This window comes from Moschus berezovskii, chromosome X, assembly GCF_049115385.1.
Source record: "Moschus berezovskii isolate FMDL1 chromosome X, NW_MosBer_1.0, whole genome shotgun sequence".
NCBI classification, from domain to species: Eukaryota; Metazoa; Chordata; class Mammalia; order Artiodactyla; family Moschidae; genus Moschus; species Moschus berezovskii.
Genome location: NC_142488.1, coordinates 101,606,590 through 101,623,821, shown reverse-complemented (window position 1 = coordinate 101,623,821; position 17,232 = coordinate 101,606,590). Strand labels below are relative to the sequence as shown.

Below are 17,232 nucleotides of genomic sequence, written 5' to 3'. Positions count from 1 at the left end.
CAATCTTAACAATATTGTCTCCTAATCCACACAAATGAGATGTCTTTCAATTTTGTCAGATCGTCTTCAATATCTTCCAGTGATGTTTTGTAGTTTTCAGAGTACAAGTCTTTTATCTCCTTGGTTAAATTTGTTCCTAAGTCTTTTATTCTTTGGATATTATTATAAATAGAATTATTTTTCCTAACTTCCTTTTTAGATTTTTCATTGCTGGTGTGTAGAAACTCAACTAATTTTTTTTTTGTACCCTGTAACTTCAGTGAATATATTTATTGTAGTGTGTGTGTGTGTGTGTGTGTGTATTCTCTTGAATGTTATAGATATACAAAACAATATATATTAATGTTATCTGCAATAGAGATACTTTTACTTTTGTGTTTCCAATTTAGAAGATTTTTATTGCCTAACTGATCTGGACTAAAGCTTCTAGTATAATCAACATTTTAAATAATAATAGTAAAAGCAGTTATCCTTGCTTTATTTCTGATCTTAGGGAAATATTTTCAATCTTTCATGATTGAGTATAGTACTAACTGTGGGTTTTTCATAAATGGTCATTATCATGCTAAAGAAGTTCCCTTCTATTCTTATTTTGTAGAAAGTTTTTATCAAGAGAAGGTGGTTGGAGTCCATCAATTACTTTTTCTGCTGCTGCTGCTGCTGCTGCTAAGTCACTTCAGTCGTGTCCGACTCCGTGTGACCCCATAGACGGCAGCCCATCAGGCTCCCCCGTCCCTGGGATTCTCCAGGCAAGAACACTGGAGTGGGTTGCCATTTCCTTCTCCAATGTGTGAAAGTGAAAAGGGAAAGTGAAGTCGCTCAGTCATGTCTGACTCGTAGCGACCCCATGGACTGCAGCCTACCAGGCTCCTCCGTCCATGGGATTTTCTAGGCAAGAGTACTGGAGTGGCTTGCCATTACTTTTTCTACCCTCACTAAAATCACATGGTTTATTTCTCTCTTCTGTTAATACACTGTATTACATTGATTAATTTCTTATGTAGTTTCACTTGCATTCCTGGGATAAATTTCACTTATTGTGATCCTTTTAATAAGCTGATAGATTTGTTTGCAAGTATTTTGTTGAAATTGCTTGAATATGTATTCATATGGCATATTTGCCTGTAGTTCTCTTGTGATTCCTTTGCCTGGCTTTGATATCAGGGGAAAACTATCCTCATAGAATGAATTCAGAAGTGTTCCTACTTCTGTTTTGTGGGGAGAGTTTGAGAAGGATTGGTGTTCATTCTACTTTAACTGTTTGGTAGAATTCACCAGTGAAGCCATCTGGTCCTGGACTTTTCTTTGTTGAGACTTTTTTTAAAAATTACCGATTCATCGTTCCTAACTGTTACAGGCCTATACAGATTTTCCATTTATTCTTGAGTTGGTTTGGTAATTTGATTCTAAGAATTTGTTTTCATATAAAAGTTTTAAATTTTGATTAAGTCCAAGTTTTTATTTTCTTTTGTTGCTTATGCTTTTATCATATCTACGAAACAGTAGCCTGACTCAAGGTAATAAAGATTTATTCCTATGTTTTCTTATAAGACTTTTATAGTTTTAGCTCCTATATTTAGTTCGATGGTCCATTTTGAGTTTTGTTTATGGTATGAGAGGATTGAGGTTTATTTATTTCTGCATAAATGGACAGAGGAGCCTGGTGGGCTATAGTCCATTGTGTCACAAAGAGTCTGACATGACTGAACGACTTTCACTTCACTTCACTATGTATATCCAATAGTTCCTGTGCTGCTGCTGCTGCTGCTAAGTCACTTCAGTCGTGTCCGACTCTATGTGACCCCATAGACGGCAGCCCACCAGGCTCCCCCATCCCTGGGATTCTCCAGGCAAGAACACTGGAGTGGGTTGCCATTTCCTTCTCCAATGTGTGAAAGTGAAAAGTGAAAGTGAAGTCGCTCAGTCATGTCTGACTCGTAGCGACTCCATGGACTGCAGCCTACCAGGCTCCTCCATCCATGGGATTTTCTAGGCAAGAGTACTGGAGTGGCTTGCCATTGCCTTCTCCAGATAGTTCCTGTACCAGATATGAAAGCAAATAGGATTTTGATATCCATTAGCTCTGTGTTCATCAGTTCTCCAAACTTTGTGTAGACTTTAGCGTCAGGATGGGGGTATTACAAGGAGTGTTATTTTGGTGTCAGGTTGAAGAAGCAGGGTGTACAGCATTCTGAGAAAGGTCTTGCTTGTTGGGCAATTCAGAACAAGGCAGGACATACTGACATCTCCCTCAGACCTCGGCCCTAAATGAGAGCAAAGAAGGCTGGCAATTGTCTTCATGGCAGGCATTTAGAATGCATATAGAGCTCTCCACTTGCCTGACACTTATCTAACATACAACTTATGGGTTGGATTGAAGCTTTGGTTGCTCATGGCTCCAAGCACAAATCTTTTCTTCTTTCCCTTCTCATTCTCTCAGGACTCTCCTCTTTCTGTTTCCCAAAGTGGCTGCAAGTAACCTGGGAGATCAACTAAGATGCTACTGGTGGTGGTGGTAGCAGTAGTAGTAACAGCAGCAGATAATAAGAAGAGACGGGGAAAAATAAAGAAGATGGACTTGGCAGGGGGTGAGGAGTAGAAAAACTAGAAAATACCTAGGAATGAGCAAGAAGGGCATCCAGAAATCCAGCAGTGAGGCTTCAGCATTTGCAGAGAGGAGGGGCAGAAAAACTTTAGTAGTGCAACAGGTGGCTACAGGACAATATTCAAGTTGGAGAAAAGTTAGAGGGGGTGGCAGTGGGCAAAGAAGAGAAAACACTCAGATGCTTTAATAGAGAGGAAACAAACAAGGAAATTCCCATTTCCTTCTAGAGGAAATTTTAAGAAGTGTAAACATAGTTGAGAAACATGGCTCACACTCTCTTAGGCCTGCTAGAAGACCAGAACCACTCTGATACCTTGGTTCAGTGTAAAGGCTGAAATATGTGTAATTTCCCCCTGCCAGAGAACATTTGCAGGTTATTAAGAACTGTGACAGACTGGTGGAGAAGAGAACAGGAAAGTGAATGCATTTCAATTGCGTTATTAAAATTGCACTCTGGGGGGCAGTGTGGTAGAGTTTAAAGATCCCAAGCTTTGTAGGAGACAGACATGTGTCCAAATCTTGCTTCTGCTGCTTACTCATTGTGTGGCTTTGGACAACTGACTTTACCTCTCGAGCCTTGATTTTTCTCCCTCCAAAATGCAGCTTCTAGGTACCTCCTAGAGTTCTTGTGAGAACTCAGTGAGAGAATGTCAGCAAAGCACCTAGCACAGTGTCTGAGTTATGTACTACTAGGTGTTCAGTGTGAGCCAGTTCCTTCCTCGGTCTCTTTTCACTGCATTCTAAACACAAACTGGAATGGTCTCCTGTTGCTAAAGGCTTTGACTCAGTAACCCTACTTCTGATATTTCATTCCAAGGAAACTCCCTCAAAGAACAGAAAATATTTTGTAGTCAAACGTGTTCATTGTGTTTGTTAATAGAAAAAACAAAACAAACAAAAACCAAAGTAAAATGAATATCCCAAATGTCTAACAGTAAGAGAATGTATTTATTAAAAATAATATCCATGAATATTTTAACTACACAGTAAAGTATTTACATTATAGTATTAATATAATAAAATTTATATGTATGGTTCTATATTAAATATGTTGAAAAATATGCATAGGAAAATACTAAAATGAAATACACTCTCCTTTAGATGGAGAGTTATGACTTTTAAAATATTTTCTATCATATGCATAATTACTTTTTTATTTAAAAAATAAAATTTAATTTAATTACAGAATAATTTTTAAAAGGCTCTTGAGGAATACTATACAGCAATGAGAACGATCTACAGCTACATGCAACAGTATGGATGAATTTCATGAGCATAATGTTGAGCAAAAGAAGCCAGGTGCAAAAAAGTACACAGTGCATAATTCAGTTCATATAAAGTACAAAATCAAGTAAAGCTAAACTATGCTATTAATAATCAGGATAGTGAGCAGGTAGTAACTTATGCATCTGGTTGCTTCTGCTTCATACATTTCCTTCTGTTCCTTACATTTGTGAAATTCATTATGTCTGTGTGTATGTATGTGGGGTGGGAGTGAAAGTGATTGAAAAGGGACACAAGGGAGCTTCTGGGATCTCATAATCTTCTCTTTCATGATCTGGGTGCTAGGTTGCTCAGTTAGTCAAAATTTATCACCCTTGTGAATATTATACTTTAATAGAAAATAAAATATAAAATGGATGAATGGATGGATAGATAAGTAGGCAAGTGGATAGATAGAAAATGTACTGAGTGAAGGCAAATCATCATTGGTACTCTATCTGAAAGCCAAAAAGAAACCCTTCTTTGGCCACAAGATGGCGGCATTAGTTGCTTGGAAATCAAATTCCAAGGTGCTCTTTGAGAACCAAATATTTGGGGTAATATCTTCAAAGAAGAGGACTTAAAGATTTTACAGTCCAACTTGCTCTAATTTTCCAGATGAAAGTAACAAGGCCATAGAAAGATGATTTGTCCAAAATCACACTGCTGATTAGAAGACCTAGGCTGAAAACCCAGGTTTCAAGGCTATCTGCTTGCATTGCCACACTGAAAATGCAGTTTCAGCTTTGGTTCCTTTCTACCATATTCTGGAATAAGATGTTTACCAAGAAGTGCCTCTCCTTTTATAACTCCAAAAAGCAGAAGTCTCAACTGGAAAATTCATGACTAGAACTGGCAATATTGACAGGTTGCAGTGTGAAATTTCCTTATATGAATAATTTAAAACATCATATGGCTAAGACTGTGTGAGCTGGCTTAGGTTTCTACTTCCTTAGATGTGAAAGATAGACCAAATACCCTCTCTGTTTTTTTCCTCTCCTTCTCTTTGGTTCTTTGTTCTCCTCCCCTCCTTCCTTCCTTCATTACTGTCTTGTATCTCTGTTTGAAACACAGGAGCCCCCAATGCCTCTCAGAACCAAACATTCAAAATCAAGTATAATGTCTTTCTTGAACAGACCAGACCTCAGCCCTGTGTCAAGATTTATTTGACACTGTTGCAAAGGATTTGCAAGGGAGAGCCCATGTAGAAGATGAAAGTGTCAAACTAAGATGAAAGATTTCTGTCCATCTAACCTAGGCCTTTGGAGAGGTTCCTTGATGGATAAGGACATCAACAGGCAGAGGAGGAAGACCCTCAGCAGATTCTACAGTATGCACAAAAATCTTTGATAATCTCTGATTGAAAGGTGGGTTTCATGTATACGGGCCAAGTGGATTGAAAGAAGGAGGGTGGATTTGCACCCCAGGGGACCTTGGGCCGTGCCTGGAGACATTTTTGGTTGTCACACTGTGAGGAAAGTACTACTGGATTCTAGTGAATGGAGGCCAGGGATGCTGCTAAACATCCTGCAATGCACAGGAGATCCCCCACAGCAAATAATTACCCAGCCCCAAATGTCAACAGTGCCGAGGTTGAGAAACCCCACGCTCTATAAAATTGGATCCCAGAGAAATAATATCACAGAAGCCAGTTTTTAAAAAACCAGCCCCCCCCCCCAAAAAAACCCCAAACCACCAGAGAAACACAAATGAATCACTCAGTGTCTAACTCCAGGATGAGGACCTATAGGGAAGTGAGGACCTATAGAGAAATGGTGCAGTTCCATTTGGGTTAGTTCCTATTTTATAATATAATATTGCTTTTTTATTTCTTCTGAGACCAGAAGCATTCAAGTCAGTTCTTAAAACACTGAGTGCACTAGGCAGTCACAGAACTCCTTCACCAAGGGCACTCCCCAAGGTCTATGTTTCAAGGTAAGGGAGTCAACCTTAGCCTGACATTTCCTTCTCTGCTCTCTTTCTAAACTCGTGACAAAGGAATTTGAATCTGAATCTCCTTTGAAAGAACTGCTAAACATTTCCTGGCATCACTCACATTTTATATATGACTAAGATCATTCCTGACACCTCTTAAGAAAACATGATTGTCATCCTGCCCTGCAGCCCACCGAGTCCAGACTCCAGCTGCTCCCAGTCCCACCCCTAGTCCTGCTTCCTGTCACCAACAAGCATAAAGGACACAAGCAGAAAAGCTCAACAGAGTGAAGCCTCAGGTTACCAGAACTCCTTTTTTTTTATGTCTGAGAGAAGTGCTCTGGTTTATTTATATTTCTGGGTAACCAAGGTATAAACAGAAAAGGCATTGTTTCAATTCTTGTGGCTAAAAATCTTTCTAATGTGTATGTCTCTCTTTAGGAAGTTAGGACGTAAGAGAACCTGGAGGAGAAGGTTAAAGCAGATATTTTCATGGCCTTAACCATTGTCTTGCTCATCAGTGACCACTATCCAGGCCTGAATATGGTAATTGGAATATTAGAACTTTAGAAGTAGTCCGATCCCTCATTTTACAAATGAGGGAACTGAATTGCAGAGAGGGAAGTGAACTGTGTTAGATCACGGGGTGACAGAGCTGAAAAGACTTCAAACCAGCTTCAGTGTGAGCATATATTTTCTAAAATTGGGAAGGGATATAATCTTACTCAAGTTGAAGGTCATCGCTAGCATAAATAGAAGGCATAAGTTTCTGTTCTTCATCCACTTCTTCTGTAAGTACCAGCCAGAACTCTACTGACAGAGTAAAGGATTGAAGCAATTTTCTGAATCATTTGGACTGAAGCCCCATTGCATAGCTATAGCCTTTAAATATATGTGGTGCGGCTGTAAAGCAATGTGACCAGTTTCCACAAACCACACAAGAAAACTGGGCACACTATTATATATTCATACTGCATGCTCTGGATTTTCCATGAATACAGGGAACAGGAAATCCAGAAATAACCCCCAAACTTGTTTGGGAGCCAATTTCTACCTCTACCTTCAACAGACCTTTTGCAAAATCCACTAAGGAGAAGCAAAATAAACTTAACCATACCATCGCATTTCTTCTTATCTTTTTTCTTATACATGTTTGTTTCACCTTCCCCTGGTGCTAATACCAAGGCACTTGGCAAAACCCTCAAAAGCAAAGGGGAATATAAGGAGATGGCAAATGAAAACTAATCATGTAGTAAAAGATGCAAATGATAAAACAGTGATTGTGATGCTGACACTTCAAGAGAAAGAGGATTTGTTAGCTTCTCCCTCTAATTATGCCCAATAGCTTTGCTAACTCAAGGTGTGATCCAAGGATGAGCAGCGTTGACATTAACTGAGAGTTTATTACAAATGCAGTCTCAGACCCTTATGGCATTTCTCAAGGTAAACAAGATCCCCATGTGATTTGTATGCACGTGAAAGTTTGTGAGGCATTGATGGCAAGTATGGTGAGGATAACTCTGGATCAGGACTTGGAAAACCAGGTTTCTCTTTCTGCTTCTGTCACTTAGTGGCTTAAAAATGTATCCAAATCACTTCTACTTTCTTTCTGCGCTTCAGTTTTCTCATGGGTACAATGAGGGAATTGAACTAGAAAAACTCTGAGGGTCTTTATGCCTCCAAATTCTAGAATTCTAATGAACAGTGCACAGCTGATCTTGGATGCTTCTTCTAAAACACCTCGATTTCCTTCAGATCAGCAAAGTTTACAATAAAAAATCCAAGTGGTAAAGCACTGACTACCTTGGCCATTTCCAACTCCTTTTGGTCTGCACCAGCTTCACTGGCCCTTCCAATGATTCTGAAATGGGATGGTCATGATTATCACCATTCCCAGTTTTTCAAAATGAGTCCATGTGAAGCAACAGGAGAGGGCAGCTCTGTTGATGATGGGAGGAACCAACATTTTTGACTGTCCCCCTGGAGCTGGAGCAGACAGAGGTAAATTCTCCCAGGATGAAAAGAGTTAGGGACAAATTCAGAAGCTGATCACAGTCCACCTGGCATTTCCTTCTCACAGAATTACCTAGGGAGTACTAACTTTACCCCCGGTATTTATTTTTTCTTCTTCTACTTGCCCATCTCTTGAGCCAGGTCAAGTTGGCCCTATCACCACTTAGTGTTTGGCTATGGCCTTATTTTTTTTTTTTAATGAGCTAAAATGAGGTGGCAGGGAAGCATCACCACAAAGCTAGGGCAATATTCTATAGGAAAAGAGAGATTTGGGTGGGGTATCTTGGGTCCCTCAAACCTCAACTAGTCATCTGTTGACTCTAAGTTCTTGTTTCAGTGTAAGTTGCTGCATAATAAACCATTTTGAGCTTTGTGGCTCAACAACAACTTTACTATGCTCATGGATTCTGTGGTTCAGGAATTTGGGCAGAGCTTTTCTGGGATGTTTGCTCCTTGTGATGTCAGTTGAGGGCACTCAAGATACTTAAGTGATGGATGGGATGGCTTTACTTCCATCTCCAGTGCCTTGGTGGGAATGGCCAGAAGACTGCATTAACAAAGATTATTGCATAGAGTGCCTACTACACACGTGGCTTCTCCAGCGTGGCGATCTCAGGGTTATGTAACTTCTTAAGGGGCGACTGACTTCCCTCAGAGAGACTATCTTAAAAGAACCAGGTAAAAGCTGCCTGGTTTTTTAGGACTTAACATCAGAAGTATCACTTCTGTCATATTGTATCCGTTGAAGCCATTACAAGCCACCTTGACTCCAAGAGGGGAAGATAGACTCCACATCTTGATGGGAGGAGCTCCAATGGATTTTTGGTCATTTTTCAAAACCTCTACAGTACTCAGGAGATAAATAGCACTGAGGGAACACTGTTTAGTCAATCCTGGATTGGACTGTGTGTGCAGCCAAGGACTCCCTTTTCCCACTCCTGCATGGAGCTCATACAGGAGATCGAGCTCAGCAGGATGCTGAGGAGGCTCTTTGGTCCCCCTCTCCATGGCCCTCACCGTGTCTCCCATCACTGGATCTTAGAACCTGGCCTAACAGGGGGAAGGGAGGGACACCATAAGGAAAACTGTGCTGCCATTCCCTCTGTCTCTCATCACCCCTCTCTTTTCTATAAGACCCTAAATGGGCTAAGCCACCCACTCTCTGTCTCTGTACCCTGGTCCTGCCCAAATTTCCAAGATCCTGGGAATGGTGTCTTATTGCTCCAGCCCTCTGGGATCAGAAAGAATAAAAAGAACAAGCTATGCAGAAAAGAAGGGCTCCAAGAGAGCCAAAAGAAAGCAAGGGTTTGTTTGCCTTAAGCCAGTTCTATTTATAATTCCTATATTCCACCCCTAGCAGGGTGGTCTAATTGTGTGGCTCTGTGGACTCCAGAACTTCATTTTACTCTTGATCCGCACCAGAGCTCTTACTCTGGGAGGAGGGAGTTTCAGCCCCTAATTTCTCTCTCTCCCAAGAGTAAAGTGTGTGCCACTTAGTTACTGGCAGTCACTTACGCTGTGCCAGTCACTCTGCCACTTTACACTCATCCAGTTTAGGTCTCACAACAGCCCTGTGAGGTGTATAATATTATCCTTAAGTCATAGGTGACAAACACAAGGCTCAGTTGAGCTGAAATAACTTGTTGCAGCTCATACTGTTAGTATAAAGTAGAACCTAGATTGGAACCAAGGCAAGCTGACCCCAAAGCCTGCAAGTAGCAATCTCTCAGTGTTTCTCTCAACTGAGCAACAGGGACAGTAGCAGTTATCATAAAACTATAAGAACAATATATTTATGTCAATAAGACTATTACTCAGGGTCTATGTGCAATTAATATATAAATAACCAGTGTCAATAAATAACCAAGTGTTTAAGAAGGATTAAGTAGCAACAAGAATGGTAACTTTTTAACAAAAATATACAATGTGCCAAGAGCTAATGAACCATTTCACCTACATTAATTTGTGAATTATGCACAACATCTTGGGTGGTAGATTCTGTTATTATCATATTCTATAATTCAGTAAAAGGAGACATCAGTTCAGTTCAGTTCAGTCACTCAGTCGTGTCTGACTCTTTGCGACCCCATGAATCACAGCACGCCAGGCCTCCCTGTCCATCACCAACTCCTGGAGTTCACTCAAACTCATGTCCACAGAGTTGGTGATGCCATCCAACCATGTCATTCTCTGTCGTCCCCATCTCCTCCTGCCCCCAATCCTTCCCAGCATCAGAGTCTTTTCCAGTGAGTCAACTTGTCTCATGAGGTGGCCAAAGTATTGGAGTTTCAGCTTTAGCATAGAAAAGGTAAATAACTTGACAATAGTCAAACTGTAATTGACATGGCAAAGATTTAAACACTGGCCACCTGACTCAAGAGTCCGCTCTTAACCATTATGCAGTATTGTCTCTCTTAAATGTATCTGCCCAAGAAAGTTGAAATCATAGGTGTTATTAATATTTCTAGGAAGATAAACATATGTAGCCTACCTAAGAGGTACACAGTATTAAACATCTAACAGCAATTTTGGTTAAGATCTTGCATCACCCCTGAACAAAGATTTGTTTTTGACTAGATGGCACCCCACTCCAGTACTCTAGCCTGGAAAATCCCATGGACAGAGGAGCCTGGTGGGGTGCAGTCCATGGGGTCGCTAAGAGTCGGACACAACTGAGCGACCTCACTTTCACTTTTCACTTTCAGGCATTGGAGAAGGAAATAGCAACCCACTCCAGTGTTCTTGCCTGGAGAATCCCAGGGACGGGGGAGCCTGGTGGGATGCCGTCTATGGGGTCTCACAGAGTCGGACACGACTGAAGCGACTTAGCAGCAGCAGCAGCTCAATAGCAGTACTTTGCACATAGGAGATGCTCAATAACCATTTCCATGATGGACTTATTTTATTCAGTCACTCTACTCTAGGATCCTTAAGACTGCACAAACCAGCAAGCTAAATAAAAACAGATGTTTCTATTTATGCTCAGATTTGTTGAACATCATCAGTGCATGAGACTGTGTGCTAAACATTTGGGGGAACACAAGATATGAAATCTGACACCAAGAGCTTCCCCAGAGTTCCTAGCTTTGGGTAAAACGTTATATATAAAATAGACGTCATCTTACAATTTCTTGTATCTTTGCATCACTACCCTTTTCCTCTAGAAAGATTATTTTTCTAAATCTGATTCCTTAATCCTGGAGCTCTTGGGCTGTCATCAGTCTTGTTTCAGACCCCTATCTCCACTACTTCTCTAGGTATGTATGGTCCCTCACATAGAGATGTCTCTCTGCTTTACCATATTTCACCCACTATGCCTGGAGAGTTGCAACTGCCAACCAGCTTATTAAAGGAGTGAGGGCAAAACCCCAATATGGCTGCATCTTGGCTTTTCTCTCATGTGGTCCCTTCAACAAGTGCCAACCCATCAGCTTACTACATGAAATACAAATACTTCTCTCTTATTTTTCTAGTCTACTCTCTATCTGCCCCCTTACCCGCCACCAACCACCAGTCAACCAACTCTCCCTGCTCCTAAGTAAAGATCTGTCAGGCAGAGAGACCCTTGTCTGAAGGAAAATGCTACACTCATTCTCACCTCCTTGTGTTGATTCACTGAATCCTCTTTTCCTCCTGGTACCAGTAGTGCTTGTATCAGCCAATCCAACACTTGATGGAATTCTTGTAACAGACGCCCATTATATCATGTATCAGTTTTGATTTCTCAACTATATAGTGCTACTTTGGTTTATACTAAAAATATATATTTGGTCTTCTTAATACCTATTATTGGAACAGAGTGCCTAAGTCAGGAAAATTATAAAGATGTCTTTTATTATATTAATAGGGTGACTTTCATTCCTACCAGGCAGTAATGAGCCCTCCTTCTACCATGATATCAGGGAGACCACCTGAAGGGCCTGCCCACAAGCAGTAGCAAAGAGTCCCTAACATTCTCCACTGGAGTGCTGTCAGAGGAAGCCTAGTGGAGAGTAATGAAACTATGCCTAGCATTATGTCAATTGAAAATGCAAGGAGAACCAGAAGTCCCACCCCCACACAGCAAAAATGAGGAGCACTTCCCTAACTTGGCTGTCAACAGAGGCCAAGTGGGAAATTTGGATTTCTATATCCACTAATGAGGTGGCACTCTCTCCCTCCCCCAGTGTAATGGTGTCAAATAAAGTCAACTTAAACAGAGTTTTAAATAAGATCCAGACACAGAACATAATATGAAAATGTCCAGGTGTCAATTGAAAATCGCTCATCATGACAAGAACCAGGAATGCATCAAACTGAGTGTAAAAGACAATCAATAGATGCCAACACAGAGAAGATAGATATGCTAGCATTATTTGACAAAGATTTTAAAGCAAGGACTTCCCTGGTGGCTCAGACGGTAAAGCATCTGCCTACAATGCGGGAGACACAGGTTCAGTCCCTGGGTCGGGAAGATCTCCTGGAGAAGGAAATGGCAACCCACTCCAGTATTCTTGCCTGGAAAGTCCCGTGGATGGAGGAGCCTGCTAGGCTACAGTCCATGTGGTCACAAGAGTCAGACTTTCTTTCACTTTTAAAGCAACCATTATAGAACCACTCCAAAACATAATTTTGAACACTGTTAAATCATTTTTAAAAAGGAAAGCTTCAGCCAAGAAACAGTAAATCTCAGCAAATAAATAGAAGATACAAAGAAGAACCAATTTTTTTTTTATTTTGGAATTGAAAAATAGAGTAACTGAAACAAAAAGTTCCATTGGATAGCTCAGCAGCAGAGTTCAGTGTCTAGAAGAAAGATTCAGTGAACAGGGAAACAGCACAATAAAAATTACCATCTGAGCAACAAAGAGAAAAAAGACTGAAAAAGAGCCACAGAGTCATGTGGCACTACAGCAAAAGATCTTACATCTGTGTCTTCAGACTCCCAGAAGCAAAGGAAAAAGAGATTAAGCCTTGAAAGTTACTTTAAAAAATAATGGCTGAAGCCTCCCTAAATTTAGCAAAAAACACAAACCTACTGATTCAAGAAGTGAACCTCAGGCCAAACCCAGAGTAGTCTAAGCCAAGATACATCATAATTAAAGTAATGAAAACTAGAGAAAGAAAAATCCTTGAAAGCAGTCAGAGAAAAAGAGTAGAAATCATATAAAATGTATTCTTTGACCACAAAAGAATCAAGCTAGAAATTAATAACATAAAGATAATAGGAAAAGCAACAAATACTCGGAAAGTAAACAACAGTATTCTAAATAATCCATGGGACCAAAAGAAAAAATATATATAAAGAAATGAGTGAAAATGAAAAGACAATATATCAAAATTTGTGGAACATAGCTAAAGCAGTGCTGAGAGGGAAAGTTATAGCACTAAGGAAGGAAGGGAGGAAAGAACAAAGGAAAGAAAGTAAGGAAGAAAGAAAACTACAGACCAATATCCTTCATGAATATAGATGGAAAAACCCTTGAACAGTTAAGAACTAAGCAATATAGAAAAAGAATTATACATCATGAACTATGGAATGTATTCAAAGATAAACATATTAATAGCTACATAGGTAAAGATGAAAGCCAATAGTATTGCACTTTTTTTTTGTCTGAAACTACATTTTTCCTTCTGTATGATTTAAAAAATCAGTAAATAAAGCAATAATTATAAATCAGTATTATTGGGCATCCAGTGAGTAAAGATATAAGCTATAACACTAACATCATAGAGTATGAAACTGTAAAGGAGTTTTTAATATAAAACAGTTTTTTACTATTGAAACTAGGTTGTTATTAATTCAAACCTGATTGTTATAAAGTTAAGATGGGGACTTCCCTGGTGGGCCAGTGGTTAAGACTCCGCTTGCCAATGCAGGGAACATGGGTTTGATCCCTGCTCTGAGATTTCACATGCTGTGGGCAATGAGGCACAAAAGTTATGGTAATATAGAAAACAAAGCAAAATGGCAGAAGCCTTTCCTCATCAACAGATATTTCAAACGAAGGGATTAAACTCTAGGGGTTTAAGAAACATGATCCAACTATATATTTCTACAAGAGACTCCCTCTTGAAACACACAACCTGGATGAATCTCCAGAGGATTATGCTAAGTGAAAAAAAGCCAGGCCCAAAGGTTACATACTATATGCTTCATTTATATAACATTCTTGAAATAACAAAATTGTAGAAATGGAGAACAGATTAATGATTGCCAGAGGTTGTGTGGGTGGATATATAAAGGAAGTGGATGAAGCTATAAATGAGCACCATGAGGGGTTTTTTTCAGTGATGAAACTGTTCTGTTTCGTGACTGTATCAATGCCAATATTCTGGTGCTGATACTACACTATAGTTTTGCAAGATGTTAACTTTGGGGAAACTAGGTAATTGTTACATGAGACCTCTCAGCATTTTTTCTCACTACTGCATATGAATCTATAATTATCCCAAAATAAAAAATTAAATTTAAAAATTCAGAATGCATAGAAAGAAATGGATGGATATATCTCCATTCTGGATGGAGATGTACTATATGTGAGAGACTATATTATTGCAGAATGTATTTTTCCTTTGGGCTTTAAACAACTTTTGAATTTGTCTAATATAAATTACATTATTTGTGTATTAATTTGGGTTATTTGTGCAGAAGTGTGGGGATCATCAAAGTGGTTTCTCCTTCCTCCTTCTTCTTCTCCCGCTTCCCACAAGACTCCCAGATTGTTTAACCAACCTCCCCACCAGACTCTTATACCACCCCACCCCACCACATCCCTGTATCTGCCTTTAGATTTTGCAATTACATTATACAGTCTTTCCTGCACCTAGCTGGGATCAAAGCCTTACCTTAAGGCTAGGATCTGTAAATGTATTTCAGGTTTAAATCTAGGGAAAAGTACAGGGATAGAATTTGGAAGATCCAGAGAGGGAGCAGGAGGCCCTTTGCTACAACCTTGATGAAATACACAGTGTATAAACTAGGGACTGAGAGAAAGACTCCTGGGATATGGTTGTGCATGGTTGTTGGTTGATTTTTTTTTCTGTTTTAATTTTTTTGCACTTGCCCACACAGCTTTACAAATGAATCCAGAAAATAGGCACTTGGCTCCCTTTTCTCTTCTAGAAATGCTGATTCTTCTGAGGAATGAGTACTTACCTCCCTCCTAAACAATAAATCAAAGCCCTGAAAATCATTTGCAAAGACACTAAGTTTTGCCCTTGATTAATTTCTTATTTCACCTTGTTCTTACTTAAGGCTGAAAGCATGTGATGTGTTTCAGTTTTAAATGAGCCCTGCTGACTTGGATTCTTGAAGTATCTTGTTGCTTTTGGGGAGGGGAGGGGAAGATTCCTGTTAATTTTTTCCCAGCATTTTATTAGGAAACTTTCAAAGACTCAGAAAAGGTGAGAGAATTTTTCAGTGAACACTTGTATACCCACCATATAGATTCTAGAGTTTCCATTTTTATTATACTTGCTTTATAACATACTTTCCATCTAGCCAACTTATTAATACACACATCAATCTGTTGTATTTATCATTTTGAGATCTCCATTGAGATCAAAAGGAGGTTGAAGACTTCAGCACACTTCCCCCTAAACATTTCAGAATGCATGTTATTAGCTAGAGTTCAGTAATTTCCTAAGGTTATTTTGTTCTTTTAATGTAAATCTTACATACAACAAAAGTATGAATTGTTAGTGATATGTTGGCTGAGTTTTGAAATATATATACAAATGTGTAATCCAAACTTCTGTCCATATACAGAATAGCATCATCAGAAATCTCACTCATAGATATTCCCTGCCCTCAGTGCCCTTCAGAAGTAACCAGAATTCTTATATTTTTGTGCCAGTGCTTAGATCTGCCTCTCCTAGAATTTCATATAATTGAATCACAAAGTAGGTACTCTTTATAGAAGGCTTCTTTCACTCTACATGATGCATTTAAGTCATTCTTGTTGTTATGTATCAGTAGTTCTTTCCTTTTTATTGCTAAGCAGTATTTTGTTGTTTGAGTGCACCACATTTTATCCATTCTTCTGTTAATGGGCACCTGCCTTGTTTCTAGTCTTATGCTATTATGCATAAAGCTGCTATAATTGTATTTTTGTGTCTGTTAATAAATGTTTCTTATTTGAGGAAATATCCTAGGGTATTTCAGTTGCATGAAGGGGGGTGGGGAAAGTGATGGTCTCTCACAGGTAGTTTGGAAAAGGGATATCCATGTCCCTCTCACACGGTGGCCTGGAAAAGGGACATCCATCCCTGGATGTGCTTCCTCTGAATTCATAAATTACTCTGTTTGAGCAGGCCTGACTGTATTAAACATTACTTTGACTGTGTGATTTAACCCTCACAAACTCAAATTGGTTTTTCACATTATGCTGCAGGAAAAAGCCAATTCTGACTCTATGTTGGATCTTTTACCGTTAACCTTTGCTTCCATTGCTTTTGCTCACTAAAAGGATACTATTTACACATAATGGCCTGCCTGGGGGAACCCTGCCCCTCTGTCTGAATATTAAACCAAAGTGCTTTTGTTCAGGGCCCTGTCCACCTGTGAATGGCAGGAAGGAAGAAATTAACACATCCCCTCCCTGAGGCTTGCCATTCTAGAAGATATTTGCAAGATTAATGGCCTTTTTACTTTATTTCCTCACCTCTGTTCTATAAAAGAACCTGCCATGCAGACCTTCATAAGATGGTTATCTTAAGACTGGTCTGCCATTTTCTCAATCAACGCCTTTCCAAATGAAGTCATGCTCCTTGCCTCAACACTTCATCTCCTGGATTTATTGGCCTGTAGACAGCAGCAGCAGTGTGGAGAGCAGAAGGAGCTTGGACTCAGTAGTAATTGTCCACAGGCTCTACCCTAACACTGGCTTCCATTGTGTTTAATGTAGGCAACCGTGACAGGTTCCTATTGGGTATTCCATTTCTGTTCTAGTCATGTTATCAAAAAGTCACTGTGTAATAATACTCATTTAAAAACCTTTAAATTAGCATAAAGTTGACTTGGGATGTATACATTACTATAAACTATAGCACACTGTAGAAAAAACTTTGTCCTTTAATGGAAAATTACATATAATCAATAGCACACTCTTCCAGGCTCTCTGATTCAGGCTGGTTCATTGAGCAGTTTTGCAAAGAGCAAAACTGCTTTCTAAATTGTAGGTAATTGATGGATATTCAAACTCTGTCTTATCCAAAAGTTTTGATTGACTTCCCTCCTTTTTGTGAAAAAAACATTGCCTTTATTTGCAAATCAATTCCTTCATTCTTTAAACATGTATTCATTTTTATATTTGTTTGAGAGCCATGATTTTACCTTTTTCTGAAAATTATGTGTCTCCCATTTTTAATTGACATACAATTTACATACCGTAAAATTCATCCTTTTAAATTATACAATACATTGTTTTTGGTAA

The 17,232-nt window shown here is 39.4% G+C and overlaps 1 long non-coding RNA gene across 1 annotated transcript in view; it reads left to right on the top strand.

Moving 5' to 3' along the window:
• LOC148773412 (uncharacterized) overlaps positions 1-738 on the top strand; it is a 207,201-nt gene extending 206,463 nt beyond the window's left edge. Inside the window, exon 4 of the long non-coding RNA XR_016036894.1 lies at positions 599-738. This is a non-coding gene — a long non-coding RNA (uncharacterized LOC148773412). The remainder of the gene's footprint in view (positions 1-598) is intronic.
• The last annotated feature ends 16,494 nt before the right edge of the window (positions 739-17,232 follow it).